This window comes from Felis catus, chromosome A2 (genome assembly GCF_018350175.1).
Source record: "Felis catus isolate Fca126 chromosome A2, F.catus_Fca126_mat1.0, whole genome shotgun sequence".
Taxonomy (NCBI): domain Eukaryota; kingdom Metazoa; phylum Chordata; class Mammalia; order Carnivora; family Felidae; genus Felis; species Felis catus.
In genome coordinates, this window is record NC_058369.1 from 79,532,845 (window position 1) to 79,545,188 (window position 12,344).

General features: G+C 41.2%; 1 protein-coding gene across 19 annotated transcripts in view; it reads left to right on the forward strand.

The window, feature by feature from the left end:
- SRPK2 (SRSF protein kinase 2) overlaps positions 1 to 12,344 on the forward strand; it is a 256,095-nt gene that overhangs the window by 74,372 nt on the left and 169,379 nt on the right. The window lies entirely within an intron of this gene.

Genomic DNA, 12,344 nt, shown 5'->3' on the forward strand with positions numbered 1-12,344 from the left:
TTCTGATTTTTCTGTCTAATCGTTTAATGGGATGAATTAAGTTACTACTTGGATAGCATCTCGTAGATGAAGAAAAAGACTTCGGGAAGATGAAACTTACTTTTATTTATGTATTATTTTTTTTATTAAAAAAATTTTTTTTAACGTTTATTTATTTTTGAGACAGAGAGAGAGAGACAGAGCATGAACGGGGGAGGAGCAGAGAGAGAGGGAGACACAGAATCGGAAGCAGGCTCCAGGCTCTGAGCCATCAGCCCAGAGCCCGACGCGGGGCTCGAACTCACGGACCGCGAGATTGCGAGATCGTGACCTGAGCTGAAGTCGGACGCTCAACCGACTGAGCCACCCAGGCGCCCCTGAAACTTACTTTTAAATTAGGAATCAGAGATACTTGAAGAGAAAAAATTTAAATCCCAGTTTTCTGACTCTAATTGAGGATTGTTTCAGTACTTAATGCTGTCATGATGGAATCAGGTCATATTTTCTTTAATTTTTAATAGTATGAAAATTAAGAGGTTTCTCCTTTTATTCCCATATATTTCACTTGTGGGTTTAATGTCATACAAAATTAAATGTTAATTTTTTTCTCCATGAGGTCATTTTTCATTGTATATCAACATGAAGCCTGCACATGCATTTACCTCAACAGATTGTATTTTGGCCTTGGAAATAGTTGTTGCATATGAAAAAATTACAGTACATCCCTCCTGTGCCTGTTTCTTTATTTCCATAAATCATGCCAGAAAATCATTACATTTTAGTGTTGCATCGAAACATTAGTTTGTCTTAGTAATGATTTATAAAAGTCACACTTAGGGGTGCCTGGGTGGCTCAGTTGGTTCAGCATCCAACTCTTGTTTTCGGCTCAGGTCATGATCTCATAGTTTGTGAATTCTTGCCCCACATCGGGCTCTGTGCTGACAGAGTGGAGCCCGCTTGGGATTCCCCCCCTCCCTTCTTCCCTCCCTCCCTCCTTTTCTCTCTCTCCCCCTCCCCCTCCTCTTCCTCCTCCTCCTCCCCTGCATAAGTGCTCTATCTCTCAAAATAAATAGTTAAAAAAAAACCCTAATTGTTAAAAAAAAAAAAAAAGAGAAGATAATTATCAAAAGAAGCATTGATAGTGATTTAATTAAATTGAAAAAATTACGGAATATGATAGTACCAAATCTCATATAGTACCTAACTATAGGCAAATAACAATGTTTAGAGTATCAAGACAGAAGAAAAACTGAGATTGAGGGGGAAATAGGGGTTATCTAATTCAAACAAAGAAAACTCATGAAATTTAGGGTCCAGAAGAGACCTTGAGAGAAGATGGTAGCCCTGAACTTCTCCACATACTTGATATGAACTAGGAAGTGAGGAGGCCTTCTACCTCTCAGCCTCCAGGAGGTTGTGTGTGTTTTTAGACATTTTGTATGTAGATGTGAATTTTAAAGATGTGAATGTTGAGGACCAACATGTTTTCAGCTAAGTCTTTCCACAGTTTACAGAGTGAATTAGGGCTGGGGCTGACCCAGGTCTTACTCCCAAGGGCCATGCTGGTTGTGGGAGGGTATGCTCCTTGTCAGGCAGCACACACTGGGAAGAACAACAACTGAGAATTACCTGTTAATTTTGTATTAGCAACTTTTGTTGAATGCTTGCTCTGTCAAGGGTATCAAAGGTGTTGTGTTTGACTTAGGAGTTGAGACAGGGAGACCGTTGCCATCAAGGGCTTGTGGCCATGATGAAGTGTAAGGGAAAATGAGCCTTTTGCAAACGTGAGAAGTGATAGACTTGATCAGGTGGCCTCTGAGGAGGTCTCCTTCAACTCCAGGAATTTCTGATCCTTTAGGAAGCCAATCATGTAGGATGGTGAGGTTTTACTCAAAGTTAGGGATAGGATGGAAGGAGGTGTTAGTGTTCCAGTTAAAGAAAGTGTTGGGGCGCCTGGGTAGACTGAGTTGGTTAAACATCAGACTCTTGATTTTGGCTCAGGTCACCATCTCAGGGTCCTGAGATGGAACCCTGTGGAGCCTGCTTGAGATTCATTCATTCATTCATATTCATTCATTCATTCATTCTCTCTCTCTCTCTCTCTCTCTCTCTCTCTCAAAAATAAATAAATAAAATTAATTTAAAAACAAAAGAAAGAGTTAACTTGTTCTGCAGATTAACAAATGTAAGGCTTTACTGTTCTGAGTATGATACGGTTTTATCCAGACAGCATTTGGCCTTATCTTTACAGGGTTCATTGTTATTCTTTAGTCTTAATTTTTGAAAAGTTAGTTCACTGATATCTCTTTCAGAAAGATTAATAAAATGTGAAAATTTCAGAACAGTTCTATTGTTCATCCTGTCTATGGGCTATCTGAAAAATATTTCATTTAAAAAATTATGTAGATGGAAAAAAGGCTGTTGACAATGTTGAGATGGGAAAAGGCCTTAGTTGAAAGGATTGTAGGGAGTTGGAGGCTCTCCACCTGAAGAGTGGGAAAGAGACTGTGGTGACAATGGCAGCCCTGCCCCCACCAGGCCCTGCGGATGGGGACTTGGGAGAAACAAGGGCCTCTGTTCCCGGGCCTGCTGGACAAGTCCGGTCCTCAGTTGGGTTAGGGCAAGCAGTCCTCTTACATCTGAGGTAGAGGTTGTGGAGATTTGCTGATGCTTCCAGTGGGCAGTGGGGGGAGTGGGGGGAAATCGGGGCACATCAGTGATGCTGGTGATGTGGGTCACTTGGGCTGACGGAACCAAGCGGCATCTGGGAAGGTGGGTCAGCTGGTCAATCTGAATGGGTGCTGTTGCTGGTTCTCTGGGTGGTGATAAGAGTGATGGGATTGAAGGCCAAGCGAAAGCCTCCTGGGGGGCAAGCTCTGTTGGGGGTGAGACTCCTCCTGTGCCCCCTGCTGGGTCCGCTGTGCAATCACGGTCATGCTTGGGGGAAGGCCAAGGGCAAGCTGTTCTAGGCTGGGCGTTGGCAGCTTATACTGAGCCACACTATCCTGAAGGCCTCTTTATTTGATAATTTTGTTTGCTTTTTATAGACACAGAAATACTATTATACTATAGTTGTGATTGAATTTTGTTGCTTGCTTGTTTAGTGGGGTTTTTTAGTTTTTGAGTCCCCTAAAATGGCTTTCCAGAAATGCTAGCATGCAGAAGTAAGTGCCTGCCATGAATACAAAGTGGTTGAGAAGAATCCCCCCCAGCTATTTCCTAAACAAACCTTGCTCTTTCAATCTTTGTATATTGCTTGCGATATTTCCCCTTCCTGGAATGTTACTCTCTGCCTGCCCTGTTTGCTCAGCATCAGACTAGCCCTCCTGGAAGCTCCTGAGTGCCTGCTGCTGTCATATTTGGACTTGGTCTGTGTCCACACTGCTCACCTTGGATTTAGTGAGTTGATCATGTTGTTGCCTGTGTTAGTCTGTGCCCTCTTATTTATTACTCTTACATCCCTAGGCCAAATATAGGTGCCCAGAAAACATTTGTCAAATAAATACTGTGATAAGGACCAGAACTTTGGATCAAGCAGTAAAAATTAAAAAAAGTAATTGATACCTTGCACAACATACAAAAATTAACTCAGAATGGATTATTGGCTTAAATCTAAAGCTACAAACTAGTAGAAGAAAACATTCGAGAAAAATCTTTGTGACTTGAATTAGGCAAAGATTTCTTAAACCAAAAACCTGATCCATTAAAAAAATAAATTGGACTTATATCAAAGTCTTACCCTTCTTGAAAGACATTCTTTTTTTTTTTAAGTTTGTTTATTTTTGAGAGGGAGATCTGAGAGAGAGAGAGAGTGAACGAGCACGTGCACACTCATGAGTGGGGGGTGGGGAGGGGTAGAGAGAAGAGGAGAGAGAGAATCCCAAGCAGGCTCTGAGAACTGTCAGCACAGAGCCCGAGGTGGGGCTTGAACTCACAAATCACGAGATCATGACCTGAGCCAAAATCAGGAGTTGGACGCTTAACCCACTGAGCCACCCAGGCGCCAAATGGTGATATATCAGTACAATGGAATACTGTTCAGCAATAGAAAGAAGTGAACTATTGATACCATTGCAGCAAATGAATGAATCTGAAGATGTTACGCTTCCTGAAAGAAGTCAGACTCCAAGTCAGACTCCAAAGCACGTAGACTGCACAATTCCATTTGTATGGGAAAAGGTAAGAGGATAGGGACAGAGAACAGATCGGTGGTGCTAAAGGCTGCGAGTAACAACGGTCTGTGTTTGTTACATACAGAACACTTACAGAACTGAACACTGGAGGGTGGATTTTGCAGAGTGTGAATTATACTGTAATAAAAAATGAAAACAAAACAAAAGTGATTGATACGGTGATTACCAAAGGTTTTGTTAACTCTGTTAAAGCTTGATAAAACTTGGCAGGTTTGGGGGAAACAATTTGCCCAAATGTGATCATCTCCGAAGGCCTTTCAGGTAGTGAGGACCTCTGTATGCCTGATCTTTTGTCCAAGTGCACAACCAAGGAGGCCACATGTTACGGATGAGACGGCTCTTTTATCAGGGAAAGCCAGTGTGGTTTGAAACATTTGCAAATGTTGAACAAGACAATGTTAAGTGTAGTTGGTAAAGGACAAGCTGGCAAGACAGAATGGATGTGCTGCGTCCTGCCTTGCATTCAACAGTTGTGACTCTTGTGGTTTAAGGAGCACAGGTCTTTGTCGCTTCATTCTGTCAGTACATCATTAACTCCACGTAAAACTAAAGATCTGTGATTGGCAATTGGTTTGCTATTTTGAACAGTCCATTGGTTTTCATTTTTATTTCTAAAATAACATTTATTTCATTTTGACAATTTTATCACACCTGTGAGTTACTGTTCCTGAAGATTCCCCAGAGTATTGTCGGGTGAGTGTGTGATGGGGTTCAGTAAGTGTTCTTACTCTGTACGTTCTTTTTGTTAGTTTATGACTCTTGAACCCCACTGTAAATGTTATCACGAACCTGCCATAAAGATTGTGAGAGGCGCTTTGTAGTAGTGGCTTCTGGAGCCAGGTTACCTGGGTCTGTCTCCAGCTCTCCCATTTATTAGCTATGTGACCTTGGGCACAAGTATTTATAATTTCTCTATGCCTCTGTTTCCTCATCAGTAAGTGAGAAGAGGGTGAAAATTACAAGACCAGCTCTGTGGAGGGGTTGTGTAGATTAACTGAAGTAATAAATGGGAAGCCCCCCAAACAGGTAACCTAGAGCTCAGTATCACTTTTAGCTGCTGCTGTTGGTTACTGTTATTCTTCTGTCCACGAATAGCCTCATAAGCCTTCCTTAAATGTTTAAATACAAGAATGGCAATGATGCCATTTCTCCTTTGGCTTCCTGACACTGGATTTCTTTAGTTCTTATAAAGCCAGTGGACTTAGGCCCTCTTTTTTTCCCTCTCCTTTCTCTGAACATTGCATATTTGATTTTTAGTACGTATGTTACATTTCAAATCTGTCTTCTAAAGATTCATTGCCTTAAGAAATAAGAGACAGAACTAAATGTATCTCTTAAATGGGGAGCTAGGGAATGCGGTTATAAATTGAGATTTGGAAACCTGGTAAATTTAGAGGACTGAATGCTATAAATCAAAAGAACAACTTGTTTGTTTCCTTGTGTAGTATGTTAATTTTGTAAAATTGTGTCTTTTATACAGAGAGGTGCTCTCAGCACAAAGCTGATTGTGTTTGTCAGAGTGTTTTGAAGGCGCTCGTTAAAGGGCACTGGTGGAATGGTTTGTGGAAATGGCTCTGGTGTCAGAGTGTTCTTGCCCTCCTCAGGTCCATTCTTTGTAGGAAGAAAACAAAATTTGTCTTTTAAGCGTGATGGTAGCAAACCAATTTACAGGACTTTTCTTCTTGTGGGGTTAAATTGGACAGTATTCCTTAGAGGTACTCAAGCCACCCGCTGGGTTGCTGACAGTGAGTCCATCCTCTGTACTGAGGGTCTGACGCGACTTTCGACTTTCGCGGCCTGAACCACGACGCCCCATATCCCCTTCTCAGCCCCTGAGCCTGTTTTATTTTCTCTATTAATTTGCTTATTCTGGATGCTTCGTGTAAGTGGGTTAAATGTATTATTTAATTAATTATTGGTTTCGTAGAATAATATTCAGCTGTAAAAAAAAGAATGAAATTCTGATACGTGCTACGACACAGATGAATCATGAAAACATGCTAAGTGAAATAAGCCAGATACAAAATTACTACTTGACTGTAAAAAAATATATATCCTGATTATAAATTCCTTTCGATTCTATATTCTATCATACTTCTACTTATTAAAGCCTTCTTCAAGGCACTGTGTGCATCTATAGAGGTATACCTTTTGTACTTTTTCTCATGCAGTGTTTTTCTGTGTAAAACTAAGATTATATCTGTCCTTTTGTATCTGGCTTATTTCACTTAGCATGTTTTCACGATTCATCTGCGTCGTAGCACGTGTCAGCGTTTCATTCTTTTTTTTACAGCTGAATATTATTCTACAAAACCAATAATTAATTAAATAATACATTTAACCCAGTGTCTCCAAAACAGTGTAACATATCAAGGTGTAATCTGTATAAAAATAGTAACGGAATATTTTTCATTCTGTTTGTGTGCTAAGCATGTCTCTGTTCAGAGTAGCCATCTTTCGGGTGTGCAGTAGGCCCATGTGGCAAGTGATTTCTGTATTGGACGGTGTAGACCTAGAATAAGGGAATGATTACTTAAAATTATTAAGCAGCACAAACTTTTTAAAAAAGAAAAATATTTGCTGAAAGACATTAGAGAAGATTGTAGTCTTCAACTATAGAAAAAAGGACTTATAAAATGACAAAAAGGGGCACCTGGGTGGCTCAGTCGGTTAAACGTCTGACTCTTGATTTTGGTTCAGGTCGTGATCTCATGGTTCATGAGTTCGAGCCCTGTATCAGGCTCTGTGCTGACAGCGTGGAGTCTGCTTGGGATATTCTGTCTCTGTCTCTCTCTTTCTCCCCCTCCCTCTCAAAATAGATAAATAAACTTAAAAAATGACAAAGACCCAGGCATAGTTTTTCCTTTGCTCCAGACTTCACAAGGGATAGGAGCCCTTAGGGGAAGAAGTATTTACTGAATTTCTTTTTGCCAGAACCTCTGATGAGAAGGCATAAGGAACCCCTGACAGGGTTTTTGATTCACACTGTCCTAACTACAGTCCTGGTAAACCATAGGCAATTCATATTTTAAGTAGAAAAAATGTGAATATGGAGTAAAAGCGGAACAGAAATTTGCAGTGGCTGCCGTGAGGCTTGATGAAAAGCTCTTGTCCAAACTCTGGAATTTTTCCTTTCCATTCCCGTACCTCGAACTGTGGGGATTATACCTGATTTACGTCAGGCACACTTAAGTGTAGGTTTCAGCACTAGGAGTACCTAGGTAGGGGTGTAGACCGGAGGTGTCCCGTGGCGGCCCCTCCCGTGTGGCTCTGCTGTGTGCCAGCTCCTCCAGAGGGACTGTGTTGGGTGTGCAGCACGGCTCCAGCGCGGACAGGCCACATGGCAGCTGGCGTCTTGTGCGCATGGTAGCCTGGCTGGAAAAAGTGAATTGGAATAATGCAGTCTCTGCCTCAGGAATTTGGATTTCTGAAGTGGAGAGCTTAGGCCACCTTGATCCGGCCAGTGCATCATTGTTGATAGTAGTAGCATTGACCTCAGAGTTTGATTGACCTGGGGCCAAGTTCTGTGTCTGTCACTTAATGGCTGGATGACTTCATTATTATTATTTGCTTATTTATTTCAGAGAGAGAGGGAGAGGGAGAGAGAGAGAGAGAATATGAGAATCTTAAGCAGGCTCCACATTCAGCATGGAGCCTCAAGCAGGGCTTGATCCAACGACCCTGGGATCATGACCTGAACTGAAATCAAGAGGCAGATGCTCAACTGACTGAGCCACCTAGCTGCCCCAGTGACTGAGTGACTTTAGACACGTTACCTTCCCTCCTCCACTCCCTCCTTCCCTCCCTCATCTACACAATAGAGATGGTGATTGTGTATGCCTCCTAGTATTTTTATGAAGATAAGTATCTGTAATCCTTGACAAACTCAAGAGTTATCCTTGTCACCGTCATACAAAACAAGAGTTATTGTTGCCATCGTAATGTAGAGGAGCCTGGCATACTTTTATATGCCGTGTGCAAGCTGCATTTATAGAGCTGACCACTTGGGAGAGAATGAAAGGGATGCTTAAAGAGAAGCAGATGTACTGTGGCAGTGGGATCCCAAAAGAGAGAGGGGCCATAGCTGTTTTTATGTGAGCCTTGGATTTGTAGCACTCCTCAACCTAGGAGTGTTACCGACATTGTGAAGAAAACTTCACGTATGGTGTGGGAAACTATCTATTTATACTTTACTCAGCAGGTTGGAATGGGCCAGTTGGAAGGGCACACATGTGGTCACTGGAAGGGACAAAAAGAAAACAGTAACAAGCTGAATCCACTGCCCTAACCTGGAGCTCTTGGTGCGGAAGCAGACCTTCAGCCTCCTTCCAGAGGCCCCGAGGGTGTGGGAGTCCTGCTCATGACAGACACTCTGAGGCAGCCAAGAAACTTTATATTAGCCATATGTGAATGTTTCAGTCCAGAGCGGCTTAAATAAGATAGATAATCTTTCAGCTGTCAAGAACACGTGGCTGTCCAGAATTCACGCATTCCTTGGAGGCCTGGTAGCTGGGGTATACCTATGTTCAGAGGAGGAGATAAGGAAGAGACCATGGTGAGAAAGCAGTGGAAACTGGTTAAACACTGGTGAAAAATTAAAATCATATTTTAATAAGAAATTTTTTAAATGTTTATTCTGAGAGAGAGAGAGAGAGCCGCGCACACATGCGTGCACACCCGTTGCAAGCAGGTGGGAGGAGGGGCAGAGAGAGCGCATCTTAAGCAGGCTCTGCGCTGTCAGCACAGAGCCCACTGTGGGGTTCATACTCCTTGAACATGAGATCACGACCTGAGCCGAAATCAAGAGTTGGACGGTTAACCGACTGAGCCACTCAGATACTCCAAAAAACATACTTTAAAATTATGCAATGTTTCATGCATATAAAACCTGAAATGTGAATGTAAATTTGAAAAATGAGATAGGCACCTGAATACCCCCCTCGCCCAACTCAAGAAATAGAAATATTTTCCCCCTTCCTCCTATCTTTGTAGTTGGTCCAGATTTCAGAGAGTTATTAGGCTTTAGAAAAAGGAAAAAGCTGGGTACCTCAGATGTCTTATAATACATTGGCCGGCATATTTCAGTATAAATTGAGGAACCATTTTGTTATTAAAGTAGATGATATGACTGGAAGAAAGTTATATTTTTTTTAAAAAGCAACATTGGAATTTCTTGAAGTTCTGGTCTTGAGCCATTTTATACTTTTTATTGCATTGCTTCTTTTGTGGGAAGTGTTTCTTGCTACGTTAACTGCCCTGGCAATTGACTCTGGTTTCTCAAGCACATGCCTTTCTTTCTCCTCTGCACCATCTAACAAAGAACCTAAGAATCTAACAAATATTCATGGCTCTAGGTACAAAATTTAGTTTTTATCTTAACTTTTGTCTGTGGGATTCTCTGTGTTTCTTCTATGCAGTAGTATACCTTTCATAGGCACACCCCATTAGTTGAGACTTGGTCACTTTTGGACTGCTAAATTAATACCTGTATTTTTAAATACTTTTTTTTAGTTGACCAATTTGTTTCAGCAATTTTATTTCATTATAAGAGCCTGCTCATGATAGAATTGGAACAGACCGAATTTAGTTTTTAAAGCTAGTTTTAAATGCCATTTTTACAACCTCCACAAGACTCCCTTTCTTATGATAGAACAGTGTCTGAAGAATTGAGCTGGTTCCCCCCCCCCCCCCATTCAGTATAACACTCTCAGGATTCCAATGGAACATTGCTTTGATCTTGATTAAACTGTGAATTTTATTTGAAAGTGAAAATTGGCATTTGGATGCTATTTATAATGGTGTGATGGCAATCTTTTTGCATACTGTCCGTTTGAAAGCTGGGTAACCACAAAAGGGGTTTGGTATCCTTTGGCAACAGTCAACATTATTTGAGAAAATTATTTTTAATTACACAAATAACATCTATAAAATATTTAAGTGCCGTAAAGGTGAAATTCTCTGATGACCATTCCCTCATTCCTTTTTTTTTTTTAATGTTTTATTTACTTTTGAGAGAGAGAGAGAGAGAGAGAGAGAGAGAGAGAATGTGAGTGAGGGGGAGACAGAAAGAGGGAGGGAGACACAGAATCCGAAGCAAGCTCCAGGCTCCGAGCTGTCAGCACAAGAGCCCCCGACACAGGGCTTGAACTCACAGACCGCGAGATCATGACCTGAGCTAAAGTCAGACACCTGGCTGACTGAGCCACGCAGGCACCCCTCCTCATTTTGTCTGCAAAAGCAAGGAAGACCTTCTCCTAATCAGTTTGGAGTATACTCTTCTCAACTTTACTTTTCATTTACATGTACATATATGCACGCACATACACATCTGTGAAAACACGCATTTATAACAAAAGTAGTATACTGCGTATTCTGCACGCTTAGTGTCACTTTTGTAGATCATTCAGTACCTGCAGGGCCACCTCACTCTTTTCAAAGGCTGTGTATGATGAATGTAGCAGAGTTCAGTTAACAGTCGGGTTGTTCTCCATTACTTGCTGTGGCACACAGCATTATGAGGAGCATCTTTGTGTGACCCTCCGAGGACACGCGTGAGTGTTCTCGTAGCTTGGATTTGGAAGAAGTGGAATTGCTGGATTGTCACTATCTAGCATTCCCTATGTTGAAGTCCCAATAAATAGAATATTGTTTGGCATGATTAGCTAATTGTGTTTGTGAAATGAATTGTGTGTTTGTAACACTGTCGTGTCAGTTAGATAAGGAGGACAGGCGCCAAGTGTAAAGCCAGTGATTCTCAACACTGGCCGCACATCAGAATTACCTCTTGAGACTTTTTCGGCATCGTCACCCCAAGAGAGTGATTTAGTAGGTCTGCAGATCAGTACGAATGGCCCTTAGCATGAAGAGTTAACTTAAATGCAAGAGATACAGAGTGCCTCAATTGCCCAGTACTAGTTCAGTACCTAGCTCACCCCATAAAATGCAGTCAAAATATGGCCCTAAAATTTGATTTTCTTTAAACTCTTAATGCGAGCTAGTAACGTTACCCCCACAAACACTTACCATAGTTGTAGGTGTAATAAATGATTGTTTTAAGGCTGACAAATTTTTTAAGGGGGAGGGGACAGCAAGATTATAAACATGAAGTCTGAATAGGACTGAATTTATAGGATTGTGTTGTAACTTTCATAAGTATTGTGAACATGAGTGAATGTTTAGGTTTTTTACTATGGAAAAATGTGAGCGCATTCTAAATCGGCCACACGTAATGTATGGTGGTTGAGGGCCCAGAGCCTGTACAGAGGCTGCTGGGGCTCTGAGTCCCCTCTACTACACTAGCCCTGTAAATGGCAGCAAGTTACTGAGCCTTTCTGTACCTCCATTTCCCTGTCTGTAAAATGAGGATAATGATAACCTTTATCTTACAGGGATATGAGAGTTTGCAGAGAGTCACTATATAAAGCGGATAAAAGAGTTCCTGGCATTGTAATTGGTATGAAATGTTAGATGTTACTGTTGGTATTGTTGCTGCTCTTTGTTACAAATATAATTATGAATCCTGGTGTCTTTATATTTAGGCATTATTGCATGCTTAAAATATTTTTCCACGTGACTAGAAACCAGCAACGCAATCAATACGTGGCCAGAGATGATAAGGATGGAGAACTTGTACTCTGGAATACTGATTCAGCGTCATTTTGATAAAACAGAGTTAAAGTGTTCTGTGTCCTTGATACGTTTAAGGCCCTGTTCATTGATTTTTGCGTATTAAAATGGAGAACTAATTGAGGTTTTCTGTTTATGTGATTGGTGGGAAATCCCACAGACAGCAAGACAAGAATAAAGTAGCCTGTGTTTGATTTGCTACAGTGTTTATCGTACTTTAGAACATTGTGTAAAGCAACAAAGCCTTGGAAGTAGACTTTACTATTGCTTGCTGCTGTTAAAGGTTTTTATAGAAAGGCACTATTGAGGCTTGAGGTGAGAATTTTAGGATTTACAAATGAGAGAGGTGATAATTGGCAGAGTTCCTGGGGGGCACTGTGTGGGTGTACAGACACAGGATGAATTGTGGAGAATCGACAAGTCTCATACATAGTTCCATGAAGTCAAATACTTTCTCCCTGGCATGACATAAGATTTAAAAAATTTTCTCTTAATTCTAACCCACCTGTTGAATCTCTTATTTTAGTTTTCACTGTATAGTTGGTT